Below are 15895 nucleotides of genomic sequence, written 5' to 3' on the forward strand. Positions count from 1 at the left end.
TGCTCTTGACTTTAGTGTTTAGTATTTACTGGACTTTAGAGTATATTTTTTGTGTAATCAGATGGGAAATATTTGTCTAGGAACATCCCTTACTATAACACCATATAGATGCAATTGGCAGCTAGTTTTATTGAACCACTCAAAGGTTAACGCAACAATGAGGATAAAACCGAGGCACCCCTTTACAAGATACCAACTAGCTTGTAATGCTAATCAGGCTCAAATTAAAGATAGTGAAAACATGGAAGGACGAGGTCCTACTGTATGAGGGGTGCCAACTGTCATGATGCCAGTGCACAGTAAAAGAAGGGAACTTGAAGTGGTCGGCTGTAGTTAAGTATGTTAAAGAATTAACACTGCCGTGTAAATACCAACCTGCTAGCCTGCAGGCACACCTGGCTCTCAAAGGGAATGAGTGCTGACTCTTTGATTGGTAAGATTCATGTTTCACTCAAAACACACCTATAAAATCAGTCACCTTTTTTGGTGTCCATATCTGGCATTGTGCCTGATCTGTGTGCCAAGTAACCAGCATTATAGAGATGGGCATGCCCCAAATCACTGTGTGTCGTCTGCTTTAGACAGCACGCTTTATGCTGTCAAAATAGGGCCCTTGAAAAGAGAAGAGCAGCTGTGTCATTTCAGGTCTATTGGTCCTATTTTCAGGACATTTTTAACCAGGGCCAGGACTGGAAATTATACACACAGGCAGCAATTTCGACCCATTATTGTTAGATTATGGTTCGTAGATAAGCTGCAGGAAACTGAAATCATAAAAGACCTCAGTGAGAGTGTCTAACACGTGCAGTTTTAAAATGCTTTTAAATTCTGGTATGGTGGACAGGAAAAAGAAGTCCAGCTTTGTGGCCTTTAAGAATGACTAGTCAGACATATGTTATAGCTTCAAACACATGTATCAACTGTATGAATGTTTCCTGTACACTCACACAAAAAGATGTTCAAAGCACACAGGCGATGACCTACTTCAACTGGATTTTGTTTGTTTGCTTTTGTGAGAGTCCCTGAGTCCACTCAGACACAGCCTGGGTAAATCCCTGAAGGATGGATTATATTTGTGTTTTTGGACCTCACGATCCGGATATAAAGGTGAATATGAAGCAAAGAGACCACAACAAATTGGGCTGGGCAAGGAAAACAGTTCTTTACGATTTTTCTGGACATTAAAATCAACTTGTGCTGACATTAAGAGCAGCATATGAGTATGTGTGGTTTGTTTTGACCAGAGCAGAGACAGTATTGTATTGGGACGGGCTGTCAGCTGGATCAAAGCCTTGTTTCCTCTATCTGTCCTTAGAGCAGGTTTGTACACACAGACATGAGAGCTTGGCTGTGCGGGGCACCGCTACAACTGAGGCTGGAATTAAAATGCCAGGAACTAAGCTGTCATATATTTGGAGGCTCGCCAAAAGCAAAACTCTGCACTTAAAAAGTTGTCACTACCACATTCGCTCCAGCCATGCAACACTAAAAATGTGATCAGAGCATTTTAACCTTCCTTACTTTTAACCTATCTTCAGTGTAAATGACTCACAGGTGCAGAAGGTTTGGAAGTTGCTTAGGCAGAGTTCGTCAAACATCACCTGCAAAACTTTCTATTGTGGCTGCAAAGCAATCTGTGGAGTTAAATTGTGGATGAAGCTTGTTTGATTTTACCTCTGACAGGCTCTGATTTTGTGTCTTCCAATACATTTTTATGCGACATATTTAAGACAGTATAAAATCTGTAATTTTTAAAAGTTGACGTGGAATCAACGGACCACTCTCAGCTTAAGTTTTTGTCTTTATTATCCTGATTTCTGAGTTGCTGTTATTCCTAAACTCTTCCACTTTTGGGACAAAATTTCACAAACAGTCTTATTGCAAAGGTGGCATCCATCAAAAGTCACTGAGCTCTTCAGAACAACCCATTTTGTATCCCAAACATTTGCAAATGGAGACTGCATGGCTAGGTGTTTGATTTTATTACACCTGTGGCAACAATCTGACTGAAACACTGGCAAACCTACCATACAAAGTGTTTAGGAAGGGCAGGACTTTTTGAAAAATTCTCTGAAGGTGAGTGGACGAACATTCTGTCTGTCACATTCATTAAAGGCCAATCAGAGCAACAAGACAACATGAGGTAGTGGACATGTACATCTCTGTTAGTAACCTGAGCTCATCAGACAGGAGCTGTCAAAGGTTGTGAACAATGGGTCTTGTTGGTGGATAAAACTCAAGCCAAGGCTGATGGGTAGATGTACAGAAACACTGCAGCCAAGAAAGGCTTTCAGTGTGGTTCAGTTCTCTTTACTGAATAGAGAAATGTGACACGGTTCTGATAAAACTGCTGCTACACAACAGCTACATCTAAGCTAATTGCTATACCAGTGGCAGCCATTGCTATTAGTTTCCATTACAATTCAACCATAGACTGTAGAAAGAATTGGACAAAGCCTGTGTGAAATCAGCCATTTGATTCCAATAGGCAGACTCAAACAGCTTTTGAAGCCAATCCATGGCGGCCTCCATATTGAAATTGCTGTCTCAACCAAATTTTGTAATTAACCTAACGGAAGACAAAAGCCCGCCCACTGAGCTTGACTTCTTGTCAGCTAAGCTAGCACTAAAGCCAGCCTTCTGGAGGTCGCATCTGCCTGTCAAGCTATCTGTCAATCAAATGAGACGTGCCAATGAGTGTGCAGTGAAGTTTTTCCTAAATATAATCAAGACAAAAATACAGTGAGAGGGCATGAAGACATTAGCTAATGAGACATGTTTTGTTTTTTTTGAACCAGGCTGTAAACCAGTTTATTTCTTGTTTAAAAACGGCTTTTTAACATATGTTGTGTACTGGACTTCCACCGTTTCTGCAACCATATTGCACATCCCCATTGGCTTCATTTTTCAGTACTGAACGTTGCCACTTGAACTTAACCCCACCTGTCGCTCTCCCCTTATTTTCCTCTAATTCAGCTAATTGGTCAAGTCCATTCTCAGAACTAGCACAATCATTTCTGACTTGCAAGATGGATTTGGCTGATGACAGACATGCAGTCTGATCAGTTATTGTGTTTGCAAGGTTATTGACATATTAGATATCAGCAAAAATCCAATACTTTGCATCCCTAGAAAATGTACTTAGTTTGACAGAAAGCGAATATAAAAAATCAATTTATTGGAGTTTTGAATCAATTTTGAATTTTAGGTAAAAAAAAAACACTGTAATTATTAAATGAATCAATTTTTCCTACTTCTCTAGTACCAATATTTAAAATTATGGTTATATGACAATCCTATCCTCATTGTGCCTTGCAAAACCATCATACTACATTAAAAAAACAGTCATTTCACTAAGGATGCACAATATTATCAGCATGATATCGGTATCACCAGATATCAGCTTATAAAGTTGGGTTTGGGTTTACCTTAGTTGGTGGAGCAGGCACCCAAGGACAGGGCCCAGTCCTCGATGTACTGGCAGAAGGATTGAGTCCCGGTCCTGGCGCTGTTTGGTTCACATCTTCCCCCACTCTCTCTCCTCATGTTTCCTGTCATTCTTCAGCTGTCATATCAAACAAAGTAGAAAAAGCCCATATATCAATTTAAATATCTGCTTCATGTTTGAATAAGGACCAACAGACCTACTGTATGTCAGCTAAGGTCTTCTTAGTTGTGCATCCATAACAAAGATCACCAACAATGATTGAAGCTTTTTTTTACATTGCTACATTTTACCACACAAAACTTTGGGGCTGCTTGTATGCAAGTGCCTGTTTTGTTAGCTTGGCTGCTTTACACAAATTAAAAATGTCTTGCATCCCAATTATCTATTTATGACACAAATAAAACAGATAGAAAAATCACTTTAGTGGTAGAGGAAGACCAGCAAGTCCCCTGAACTAAAATTACTGTTTTTATCCATCGGAGTCTGGTAGCTTTGAAGAGAGCTATGTAACGACTGTTGTTCAATTAAAAAAAGCATCCTAACTTATCAGAATGTCTCTGTATGAACCAGTTCTGCAGACTCATCAGACACTAAAATTAAGGCTCCAAGCTTGTCAGTGAAAAAAAACTTCCTCTGTGAGCTGACGTACTTTGATCAGGCTCATTTTCCTGCAGGGTTATGTTGCAGCAACTGCAGCAAGTTTCAGGTCTGCTGGCAGGTGCAGTCTTCTGGAAAAACTCCAAAACTTTTTCTGCCTATTAATCATTCAAACCCCAAAATATGTCGAAAAAGGCTCTGGTTTATATATAGTGAATTCCCCTTTACCAGCTGTCCATGCTGCCACCCCTTCAAGTCTGCCTTCACGGATCTCTATTCTAAACACCAGAGTTCCCATGATTCACAGGGCTGCATTAAAACACCATCCTGGAGGAGCCACATAACTCTTGTCATTGTGGCTCTTTGAGTTCTTGACGAAGCTTTCGCCAAATAATGTTCTCATGTGAGTGGAATGCCGGTGTTTACAGAGGAGACGGGGGAGAGGGTGCACTCACGGACACGTCAGGCCTGCTCAGGAGTGGACGTCAATCAGTTCAGAAGTCAGCTCTACGCACGAGTCATCCATTCCTCATCTTCATTCCCTCTGACAGGCCTGAAGCTCTGTCTCTTCTCTGCACTATTTACAGTGGTGGAATCTGTTTATGTCACACAGATGTAAATGTTTATACTTGATGAACCCTGGCTGGAGTTTTTACAGTCCCAAAAAGATGTGTACGCCTGAGTTTCGCTTAATTTACTGTCATCATTAGGAATGTGAGATGCATCTCAGACACTCGCTATTGGTCTTTAAGTGTGGTGCCAGGTTTGCATGCTTAATAGTGGGCTGTTTGTAGTGCCAGAACCCAGCAGCATCCTTGTTAGGCTTTTCTTTGCAAATGCCAGCTGATGTGGAATAAATTAATTGGTTTATAGTTTTTTTATTTTACACATGAAGGACTTTCTTAAAGTGTGTTTTTCTGCAACAGTACTAAAAATTTTGGAATTAAAGTACAGTAAAATAAACTAGCAAGGAAGATGGTGCAGTAAACTAATGGTTAAAGCTTGTTTTAAATGGCCATACAGTGAAGTAGACACCACTGTAAGTAGTTGATATTTTGGTGAAAGAGAAGAGGGCGAATAACAGCTCTAGGCAGAGGTCTGCAGTCTTAATTTGTTAAAGCCATTGTCCTGAGCTCTTTTCAGGAAGCAGGCTATTTATCATTTAGGCGGCCGTTACTTTTAATGAGTCTGTTATCATTCATTTTAGGGCATCCCACCTTTCCTTGACACGGATAGTATTTCTTTTTATATAGGACATAGGATTTATGTCTCCCTCTCCTCTCTCTCTCCCTGGGCTGCGAGCTGTCAGCCGCTTGGCGGTTTGGGAAGGTACGGAGGTACTCTCCACTCCGACGCCCAGCACAAGAGGGCCACGGGGCTCATAGAGCTCAAACCACACTGTGCCTTTTGTGAAATCACTTACACAACAGAAAACGTGCCCATATGTGTTCTTCTTACCCTGCTCTTTAAGAAAGGTGTCACACAGTGCTTTACACAAGGACAGGACATCTCTTTCAGTTCTGGACAAACATTCACCAGTCTGCAACAGATTCAAACAACTGTCGTTTCAGAAAGATTTAACTGGGAACAAATCAAATATAGCACATGCAAGAAAATCAGAAATTAAGCTATGTTATCCCTCACAGTTGCAAGAAATACAACTCATCCTCTGACTGCAAAATGTGAAGAAGAACTGATGATAAAAATGGCTTCATGGTTGGTGTTGCTGTAAATTATGTTTAGCATTTCAAGTAAAAGCTCCATTCAAAAGTCTCAGTGACTCATTTCTTACTCATTGGTAGGGAAGTACATTTTACGGCTATTTTAGAGTGGTTGAGTGTGTAGTTGACGGCTGCAGCACGTCAGCTCCAGTTTGCAGCGTCACACATATATGCTGGCACAGTCCAGTCAATTTTCATAAGTTGTCCTCAATAGATATCCCTACAGGTGAGTTGTTTCTATAAATTATTGAGTTGATAAAAATTATAAATAAAACCATTCTTCACAGATGAAGTTAGCTCTCTACATAGATGCCAAACCAAGCTTCTACTTTGAAAAGCACAAACTGGAAGTATAACCATACTGTGCTTAACTTTCTTGTGACATATTCCACCAATGTAGGCATATCTATCTGCCAAAACCAGGTAAAGATGGCTTGATTTGTCATTTTCCCAAGATCTCACCTGTATATCAGGCTCATTAGACAGTCTGAAAACCCAGACATGTAAACATGTCAGCCAAAATGAAAATCATCCCATTATGCAGCCATTCTGGCCAGCCTGAAAAAAACACCTTATTTATTAGCTTTATGCTGATGTATGAAGGAAACTGACATCAACAAGCTTACAGATTTAGTATTTAGCACTCACTGTAAATTTAATTTACTCACTGTGTATTTAATTTCTTCAGAGATGCTAAGTTTACTCTTTGCATCACAACAATCTTTAGGGCACAAGTTGTGCCACCTAGAAGTAATGCGTTTTCTTCTTTTGCTATTTATTTGAGGTTAAACAGTTTTCTGATGTGTCAAAGCCACTGTCTGGAGTTGGTGCTGCCTTACAACCAGATGCAGCTAAAAATAACAGAAACATGTAGCCTATTTTTAGATGAGATACATGTTACAATATTGAAATATTTAAATTTCATTCATGATTGAGATTTAAAAATATTGGCTGTGGGAGCTGGGAGGCGATAATTAGTATCAGATTGACGTGAGCTGATCATGGCTACCGTGTCCTGTATGAAATAATGCTGAGCTTCATGAAATCACGACCCATCCCTAATCCATGAAGTCCAGCTGGAGTTAAAAGAGTTTGATGGTGATTTAGATTCTTTAGCATTACATTGGGAGGTCTTAATAGCACTGCAAAGTGTGCAAAGTGAAAATCTTATGACTGGCAAAAGTAAAAATTGGAAACATGGGGTATGTACTGGCAGCAAAAAAAAAAGTCAAAATTATTGAAAGTCGTTGGAACAAATAGGCTTTTTTTTACATCATGAAAACATGATTGTTAAGTTTGTCATTTTCTATCAAATGTAGGCTCAGTCCTGTTTCCCTAACCCCTTGTTTATGAGTGATAGCATTTATGCAACCACATGCCTGACACTACAAGTTAATTTTCACAGTGCTTGTTTAAAATCAAAAGGGCCATAATGCATTAAAACAACATTGAACTGTGATGTTAAATCGTTGTTGTGATTTTCAGATTTTGCCGATGATTCTCAAGGCATCCTGGGAGATTTCCCATAATGCTTGGTTTGGAGTGTGTCTCTGGGAAATCTCAGTATGGGCCATGTCACCCTGGCACTTCACCCTAACCCTCCACTCCAACAAGAATTGAGAAACCCCCACTCCTAGACATAAATGTACAAAAGTGCAGGGGTAGGACTAAGTGGGTGGGGAAAGGAGTCTATTGGAATTGAGCCTTAGGGTCAAATAGGCATGAAGCAGAGATTTCTAGAAGCAATGGCATGACATTCAGGAAGAAACCACATCTGTCCACGTCTTATAGGAAGTCTATCATGAGTGATAGATGTGATGGATGTTAATTTGCTGACAGTCTCCAAATAAAATGTCCCTGTTTTTAGGTTTAATTCTCTACTCTCTCTGCAGAAGACCACCTTATAGAGCTTCCTGGATCACAACAGAGATCTAAATTACAGAACTTACATTTTTCTATCAAAATTGGTGTAGGACTATTTTTTGTGAATGTGTCTTCATGCAGAGCTATAATTCTGACAGTGCTACAGTATTACAATGATACTACTGAAATAATTCTGCATGACTCACTGTACCTTCAGAGCATATGAGTCAGTACTGGCACTTAAATAAACGTGTTGCCACAGCTCGCCCACAGTGTATGCACATCCTGGTCTTGGTAGCATTAGACATGTGTTTGTACTCCGCTAACTGTGGTGCTATGATGCCCACTCCCTGTGGTGACGGTGGAGGCCATATGTAGAGTTGGCAACAAACTGTATCTGTACAAACTGTTGGCATCTCATCCCCTCTGCAATGCAAACACAAACACGCATATGTATACAGGACATTGGCTCAAACCTTCAACAGAAATGACCCGACAGGTTTCGCACAGCAAGATGTTTTCTGCTCTGCTTCACTTTTGGGTGGAGGTATCAGGATGTCCGCTCAGTGCCAAATCTGGCTTCATATGCCACGAGTGTATCCTTCTAGGGAATGCATCAAGATTTATGCTTATGATTCCACTCATGAACGCACGTCTTAATGTTGCAGATGATGCTTAAAGTGAAGGCCTGAGACGTGAAGTGGGATAAAGTAACAGACTGTTTCACTAGATAGGCAAAGCGCCCTTCATTGAAAGTTATTGCCAGGCAGCCGGGGGTAATACATCACCGCTTTTGTGAGGACAATGCTACGAAGCCGAATCCAAGTACAGATGCATCATAGTTGCACAGTGAGCATTTTGTAACAAATAATGTTGTCATCAATTTTCATCTTTTGTTTAAACATATTAGTCTTTTGGACAAGATAGGTCATATTTCAGCAGGTTGATAAATTCTCTCCCCTCTCCTCTTCACAGAATGTGCACTTAATTAATTACACAACCTTTAATTGGACAGATTATTCCTAATGGTGGTACAGTGCTAAATGTACAAACTCTGAGAGGGCTCACAAGTAATTATTTTAATGCCACTTTCTCGCCTTGCTGTAATCAGTATATTTCAAATAATTAGTATTTTTCTCAGTGTAAGGTAGGAATACTTTAAAATAGACAAATTACATGTACATTTGTGTGGATTTTTTGCAGCTGATGCCTCATCTCCTGCACCATTTCCATGTGCTGATGCTGTGTTAAGGGGCGTATGATCACCCCTTGATATTTTACGATATCTGGCAGTATTACCTCCTGTTTAATTACCTCAGTAATGTGCATTGATGTACATGATGGATTTTTACGGAAGCCCACTTCTTAACTATCGGATGCGGCGACATGAATGATCATCGCTGCCGCAGTGGTCTTAAGAGATAAATTAATAATTGTGATGGAGGAAGCAGAATACAATTAGCAAATGCATCTGCGGTCAACTTAAGAAGACAAACATGGATGCAAACATGCTTACAAGCTGCTGTGACCGCTGATATCAAGCAATCAATTCATTTTATGTCATTAATAAGGAAATAAACTTCCTTGACGTGAACAACTGAGGCAAAGAAGCCAAGGCTGCCCATGAGAGGGGATAAAGGGGAGAGCTTTCTAGGGCCCAGCTAAACTGGGGGGCCGATGGAGGTCAGAAAAATCATGGTCCACTGTAAAGTGAAGATGTGATGACCATGTTTTATTCTTTACCTGAAATAACCACTCTTATCACAGATACAAAAAAATTAATTGAGATGAAATAAAATGAAAGAGAGAAGGACTGAGCAAAAAGTGGCAAAAATGAGTGAACAGCGGCAAGAAAAGTGTTAAAAGGGGCAAAAAGGACATTGCAGAAATAGGGAAAAAAACTGGCAAAAATTAGTAACAAGTGGTAAAAATGAGGGAAAAGTGGAACTTTTTGACAGAAAGCAGAAAAACAGGGTTAAAAAAGGGCAAAAGGTAGCAAAAAATTTCAGAAAGCAGCCAAAATTGACAAAAACTTTGTTTCAAGGGGTTAAAATGGGATAAAATTGGCATAGAAATGACATTTAAGTTCCAATAAAGGGACAACAGTTGTAAATTAAAGTGGCAAAAATGGGAGAAAAAACAGCAATATGGGTTATGGTAGCAAATAGAAAATGAGGAAATGGGGAAGCAGTGACAACAATGAGCTAAAAGTGACAAAAATGGATTAAAAGTGGCAAAAAGGCCAAAATATGACAAACGTGGAAGAGCAGTTGCTAGAAAAGAGTCGAAAGAGGAAAAAAGATGTTGCAGAAATGGACAAAAAGTGGCAAATGGGCGAAAAGTGGTAAAAAGTGGCAAAATGGAAAAAAAAGTGGCAAATAAACGGCAAAAATTGGCTTAAAGTTACAAAAAAAATGGGTCAAAGTGGCAAAAAATGGGTGAACAGTGGGCAAAAAGCATCAAAATAAGATCCAAAAAAGGGCAAAGGGTGGCAAGAAGGGAAATAAACAGCAAAAATGGGAAAACAAAAGGCTGAACAGGGTAAAAGTGGCATAAAAATTCCAAAAAAAGGGCAAAAAACAGAAAAATGGAATACGGTGGCAAAATTGAGTGGCAGAAATGGGAAAAAAGAGGCTAAAATGGGTAGAAAGGGGCAAATGTTAGCAAAACCTGGCAAATAAAGGGTAAGAATTGTCAAAACACAGAAAAAAGCAGTAAAAATTGGCAAAAATAGTTGAAAAGGGGCAAAAATTGAATTAAAGTTTAATAAATATTCCCAAAAAAGGGGAATAAAAGTCACAAAAAAGTTGGCATAATAGGCCAAAAGGGGGAAAACGACAATAAGTGTCAAAAAAAAGCCAAAAAAATAAAAAAATAAAAAATAAAAAATGGTGAAGAAGGGCTAAAACAGGATAAAAGTGGCAAAAGTAGGTGCAATAATGGATGGAAAGAGTGGTAAAAGGGTTAAAAAGTAGCACAGATAAATAACTGCGACATCAAAACCCAATAATAGCTTGATACAGTTTTCAGCTCCAGGATGAAGAAACTATTAGCAAGGATGTTAACACCAATACTACTGATCCAACACACATGCATTGATATTGTCAATAAATCACAACTGGGGGCCATTCTCTGGGTTGGTCAGGGGCCCAGCCAAATCTGTGGGTGAGCCTGAAAGAAGTGCCCAATTTTTATCTAACTACATTATGTCAAAGTACACAAACAGAGTTAATTTACTGCGGTGGGTAGTGGGAACAATTTAGAGAGGAAAAACTGGGAATGATGGTGCTGTTAAAACTTCACAGCTTGACTCGAAGATAAGGAGAGTGCTTGAACTAATGGCTGAGGCCTGGTTTGAGGGTGCCGAGGCCTCAAAGTCATATAATTCAAAGCATGTATGTCAGCCTAGCGCTCATTACCATGACTGATCATACTGTCTCCCAGTATCCTGCCCGCCTGGCACCCGAGACCTGCAGGTGGTACTTTATCTAACGTCCGTGTCGATTTTTCACTGGAAATTTTTCTGCTAAGCAGTCCGAAATCACCGCTCGGGAAGGAACAAAGAGCTAAAAACACAATGTGCTCAAATGAATCGTTGAACGACTGCATACAGCTGGTGTTTGTGGAGACAAACGGCAGAAACAATGCAGTCCTACTAGGGTATATCAATTTAGTCTTTTATTGTTAGACCTAGTGGACAATATACCATGAAGTGTATTTCATGCATTTTTTATGTCTGTTTTGTGGACAAATACCACAGCACCATTCTGTTTGCCTGATTTCATATAAGTGCTCAAACGGCCAAAAATCACGCGTCACTGACCATCATTCTTCCCTCTCCGCCATCGATGGATCTTTTTTTTTGTGCGTGTTGTTTTCCCCTCGTTCTCCCCCCTCTGTCTCTTGTCCTTCTCTTTTATTGCTTTGTACAGCAAAGCACCATTACTGATCCCTTCCAAAGCACAAACTAAAAATCTATCCCGTTGTCATTTGCTGCACCGTGCCATCTATCATCGGGGGTGCTTGGCAGCGTCTCCATACGAGAGAGGAGGTGCTGGAACAGGAGGCAGAGTCAAGGACTTTCACGCGCAACAAAAAACTTGTCACAATTATTTATGGCTCTTGCTGGGACACATAATAGGACACATCAAACTGCTGTTTTTTTGTGTGATGAGCGCCCTCACATCGCTGGCTCCCTTGTCGAAGTGGGTCACAGGCATCTCTTGCCTTACACATACAATTTCCAAGACAATGGCGGAGCACTTGGGGAAGTGACAGTGACAAATACTGGAGCCCCCACGGAAAGCTGGGCAGGCTGTTACATGAGTGATTGCGCCAATAATCATGCGGAGTCGTCACGTGTCTGTGGAGCAGGAGGGAGATGGGCAGCAGGGGTGGCAGGGGGTGGGAAGAGACGGGGAGAGAGAGAGGGAGTATATGAGCGTGTGCGAATAAGACAGGGAGGAGCTGGGGGGAGCAGCAGGCCTGTGTAGAGAAGTGGCTAACAGGTCCTGGCAAATCATTTTTTATTTCCTTATCATCCATCTCCCACTTCCTCCCCTCAGATGAGTTGCTGCTAAATGACTGTCACTTTGGACGGTGCTGTGATATGTTCTGCTGTAGCGCCCGTAATTGGGAAGGGGTCACCAGTGCCTGTTTCTCTCGGTGACCTTTCTTAAACTCGGCCGCCCAGGGAATTGGGCAGAGCCTCAGATTAAATTACTTCTCCAGCGCCTCGGCCCTTCACCTTAAGTGCTGGCACTTGGCTCCAGTTCATGGGAAAGAAGCCCCTTGTTCTCGCTTCAGCGCTCCAGGCACCAAGCACTGACTCGCCCGGTTTGCCAGTCTGAGCTAACAGGAAGCTAAAAGGAGAGAGGGAGCAGGGCTGTGCTGGAGATGTATGGTGATAAAATACACATCATGGACTGTTAACAAGAAATGGAGGTAGCCTTCATGTCTGATAAGTGAAGCCAATGCAGAAGTGCCTTAAACTAGCACTCTTTCAAAAGGCCAGCAGGGAGCTCCACTGGAGGAAAGAGAAGTCTGATTGTATTGAAGCAGATGGGAAATATGCACACTTCTCTTTTGGTTTTTTGCTTTAATAAACTTTAGACATTATCAGGATGAATATGTTTTAATGGTAGACTGTATAACAGATGGACGTAGTTTCAGTGATGTCACTCATTGGATTCTAGGCCATATTTGAAGCTTAATGATGGATCTAGAGATGAAACAGTTACCACTTTTCATGAAACCATAGTAAAATCCCTGCATGGTTATTAGTTCCATTTAGATTTAATTATTCTTAAAAACATTTCCATTACTACATCTTAATGTCAAGGTCAATAAAATACAGACAGCATGCATTGTGGGTTTGATTAATGAGGTGAATTGAAGATAAGTCTGCACAGGACTTCTAAATAGTTTGTCTTAACTGCACATTAGCATCAGATATTGTACTGCATTTCACGCTCCCTGTCCACGCTGTCCTATAAATATTTAATTCACTTCCTTTTAAACTTCTGTTTTCTTTTCCTACATAATAAGACATCTGGCCTTTAAATTTTGAGCTGGATAGTTTTGCTGCCTTGTCGGCACAAAGCAGAGCAAAACAGTTCAAACATATTGATGTCATCAATGCACAACTGTGAAAGAAAATCAAGGAAATATTCCCATCAGACACTCCTGATACCTTGTGACCTCCCTCTTTCCTTGTTCCTCGCACATCTCAACATGAGCGACAGAGAAAAAAACAGAAACGGAGTGACAGGGGAAAAACTTTGCAATGCACTGCATCGCCAGTATGCTGTCAGGATACTTCAACAGGAATCAGTTTAATCAAGCTGATTTTGATGCTGACGCTTGCTTGTGTTGTCTGTAGTTAGAAGAAGTGTTGTGGGCCAATATACTGACAAACTGTTTCATATATGCACTGCATGGAATATATTTCACATTCATCTGGGAAATCTCCCGTAAAAAGTGTTAGGGAAGGGAAGGCCTTTTCAAAAAGTCCTCAGAAGGTAATTCAACAAACATTCTGCCACAAGAGACAGACAAAAAAATAGGTATTAGGGACGTGTAGTTCTGGTAAGCAATGTGAGCTCAGCAGCAATACCCTGTAGATTCATGGAGCTTGTTGGTGGATCAAACTCATGTTAAGGCCAGTTGGGAAAACTACATGTACCCCACCAAGAGAGACTTTCAGCGTGCTTCTCTGCTCCTCTTTCAATAAAGAAATCCTGTCCCGATCTGATAAACACAGTCTCTAGAGCTATATCCAAGCTAACAGCTTCACCAGCTTGCAGTGTAACTCAACCCACCCATAACTGTCGTAAACTCGTAGTGAAGCAGGTTGGGAGAAGAATGAAAACATTGCTACCACCAGGAAAAGCTTTCAGTGTTGTTATTTGCTCTGGTATAGATCAAGAAATGTGGCCCAGTTTGGAAAAAATTGCAACTGTAGCTACGTCGAAACTTATCACTACACAGGTGGCAGCCATTGCTACCAGCCTCCAGTTCAACTAAACCCTACCTGTTGCTACTGCCTCATTCTCCTCTGCAGGTCAGGTCCATTTTCAGACGTGGCACAATCGTTTCAGATTGGGGCTTTGCAAGACAACAGGTATGGAAGGGACCAGGAGACACTGGTGTCTCTCTCGCTTGCCTTCTGTCTGTATATACTGTAACGAAGCAAGAAGTTATGCTTTAGTCTAATTCAGATGTGGCACAATCAGAAAATCTATTTTTGCTCTATATCAATGCTTTGCTACTAACTGCAATTCTCTCTCCACCTAATCCCAATGTGGATGGGCAATCGTTGAGACGTGAGGGATGCAGACAGTACCCGGAAACACTGGCAATGCTATTAACAGGGCATCTTTGATAATGCACATTTGATAAAGTTTCCCATGTTTACATTTAACATGTTAATATTTTAATATGTATGTTAAGTGCATGAACCTTTGTGCTGCTAATTGAAGTGGTGTTTTTTAATAGATAACCCATTAAATGATTTTGGTGTTATGGTCAGTTTCAGCACATTTTAACTATAGCCGGAAAATACTGATAACTGTGATAGTTTTGGTTGCTTAACAAAGATAAGAAAGTTTAATATGGTTACATCTCAAAATGGATCATTACTAGAGCACTCTGCTTCTCAACTGGTGTTTTGGTGCCCAGAAGTGGGTCCTGAATGCTTGCCTAGAGAAGAATTTCCACCAAAATGTCTATGAAAGTCTTTAAAAAAAATGCTTCTTCTGTCCTTTCCCTTCTATTTGTCACAAAGGTTGCACCATCCAAGATCAAAATGGTTCTATTTTCCAATAATAAATCAAATTTGTCCGAAAAAAAATCAGATAATTGGGTGGCAATTTCTCATAAAGGAGTAAATAGAGGGTCCTGAGGCTCTGCCAGTTGAGAAACCTTGTTTTAAAAAACCCAGGTGATCTGTTACAAACCAGTGTGCTAACTTAGCTGGTGTTAGCTTTGACCTATGTGTTTGCTCTGTGCTCCTCTCCAGATCTGTCTTCTTCTCTAAATTTGGCCAATTTTTACTTCTGGTAGTCCACAGACCAACTGATGCTTTCACTGTCCACTTTTTAAAACAGATGCACCCTAAGAAAGGGCAGTCCACCCATTAAACCGGGTCAAATTTAGCACCTCACCTCTGTCTGTTGTCCACAGTCAAACTCCAAGAACAGGTGATGTTTTCAGCCAGACGATACAGGATGTCGAATAATGTGCAGGCTAATTTCTTTGTCTTTTCTTGAGTTTCTGCTGTTGGTAAACAACAACAAAGAGTTAAACGTGTAATCATCATCTTGCTGTCAAAGATACCCCCTCCCCCCACCTCCTCCCTCCCGTCACCACTTAAAAAATGGCACATTGACCTGACACAGCAATGTGAGGAGAGAGGCAGCTATTCACTGCTCTGTTAGATATGATATAATGAGACGCCACCGCTCTGAAAGACTGACAGAAGAAAAAACACCACCCAATTGTTCTCCAAACATTGTGGGGACGTCTAAATAAAAATGTCACATTTTGGCTCGCTATCATGCAAATTAATGGCATATCTGGCTGTAAAATAGACATTATGTGAAATCAAATCATCTCGGAAGACATAAAAATGCTCTGATCAAGTGTTCGTCCTCCCCTTTGAGAGCCTTCAACAGCTCGACTACCTCCTCAATTACTTTGGGTGTCAACAGACAGCTATCTGCAATGAGGGCATGTTTTCCCACATAATGACAACTGATAGCTGGTG

At 40.7% G+C, this 15895-nt stretch overlaps 1 protein-coding gene across 9 annotated transcripts in view; it reads right to left on the reverse strand.

The window, feature by feature from the left end:
* LOC121517482 (teashirt homolog 2) overlaps nt 1-15895 on the reverse strand; it is a 235374-nt gene that overhangs the window by 165589 nt on the left and 53890 nt on the right. For 8 of the 9 annotated variants that reach the window (XR_005992555.1, XR_005992556.1, XM_041799295.1 and 5 more), the window contains 3 exons: nt 15294-15405; nt 14162-14309; nt 3429-3565 (listed from right to left, as the gene is read on the reverse strand). The gene's annotated coding sequence lies outside the window, so the exon portion shown is untranslated. The remainder of the gene's footprint in view (nt 1-3428; nt 3566-14161; nt 14310-15293; nt 15406-15895) is intronic. The other variant, XM_041799296.1, reaches the window with a different exon arrangement.

Source organism: Cheilinus undulatus, linkage group 11 (assembly GCF_018320785.1).
Source record: "Cheilinus undulatus linkage group 11, ASM1832078v1, whole genome shotgun sequence".
Lineage (NCBI taxonomy): Eukaryota > Metazoa > Chordata > Actinopteri > Labriformes > Labridae > Cheilinus > Cheilinus undulatus.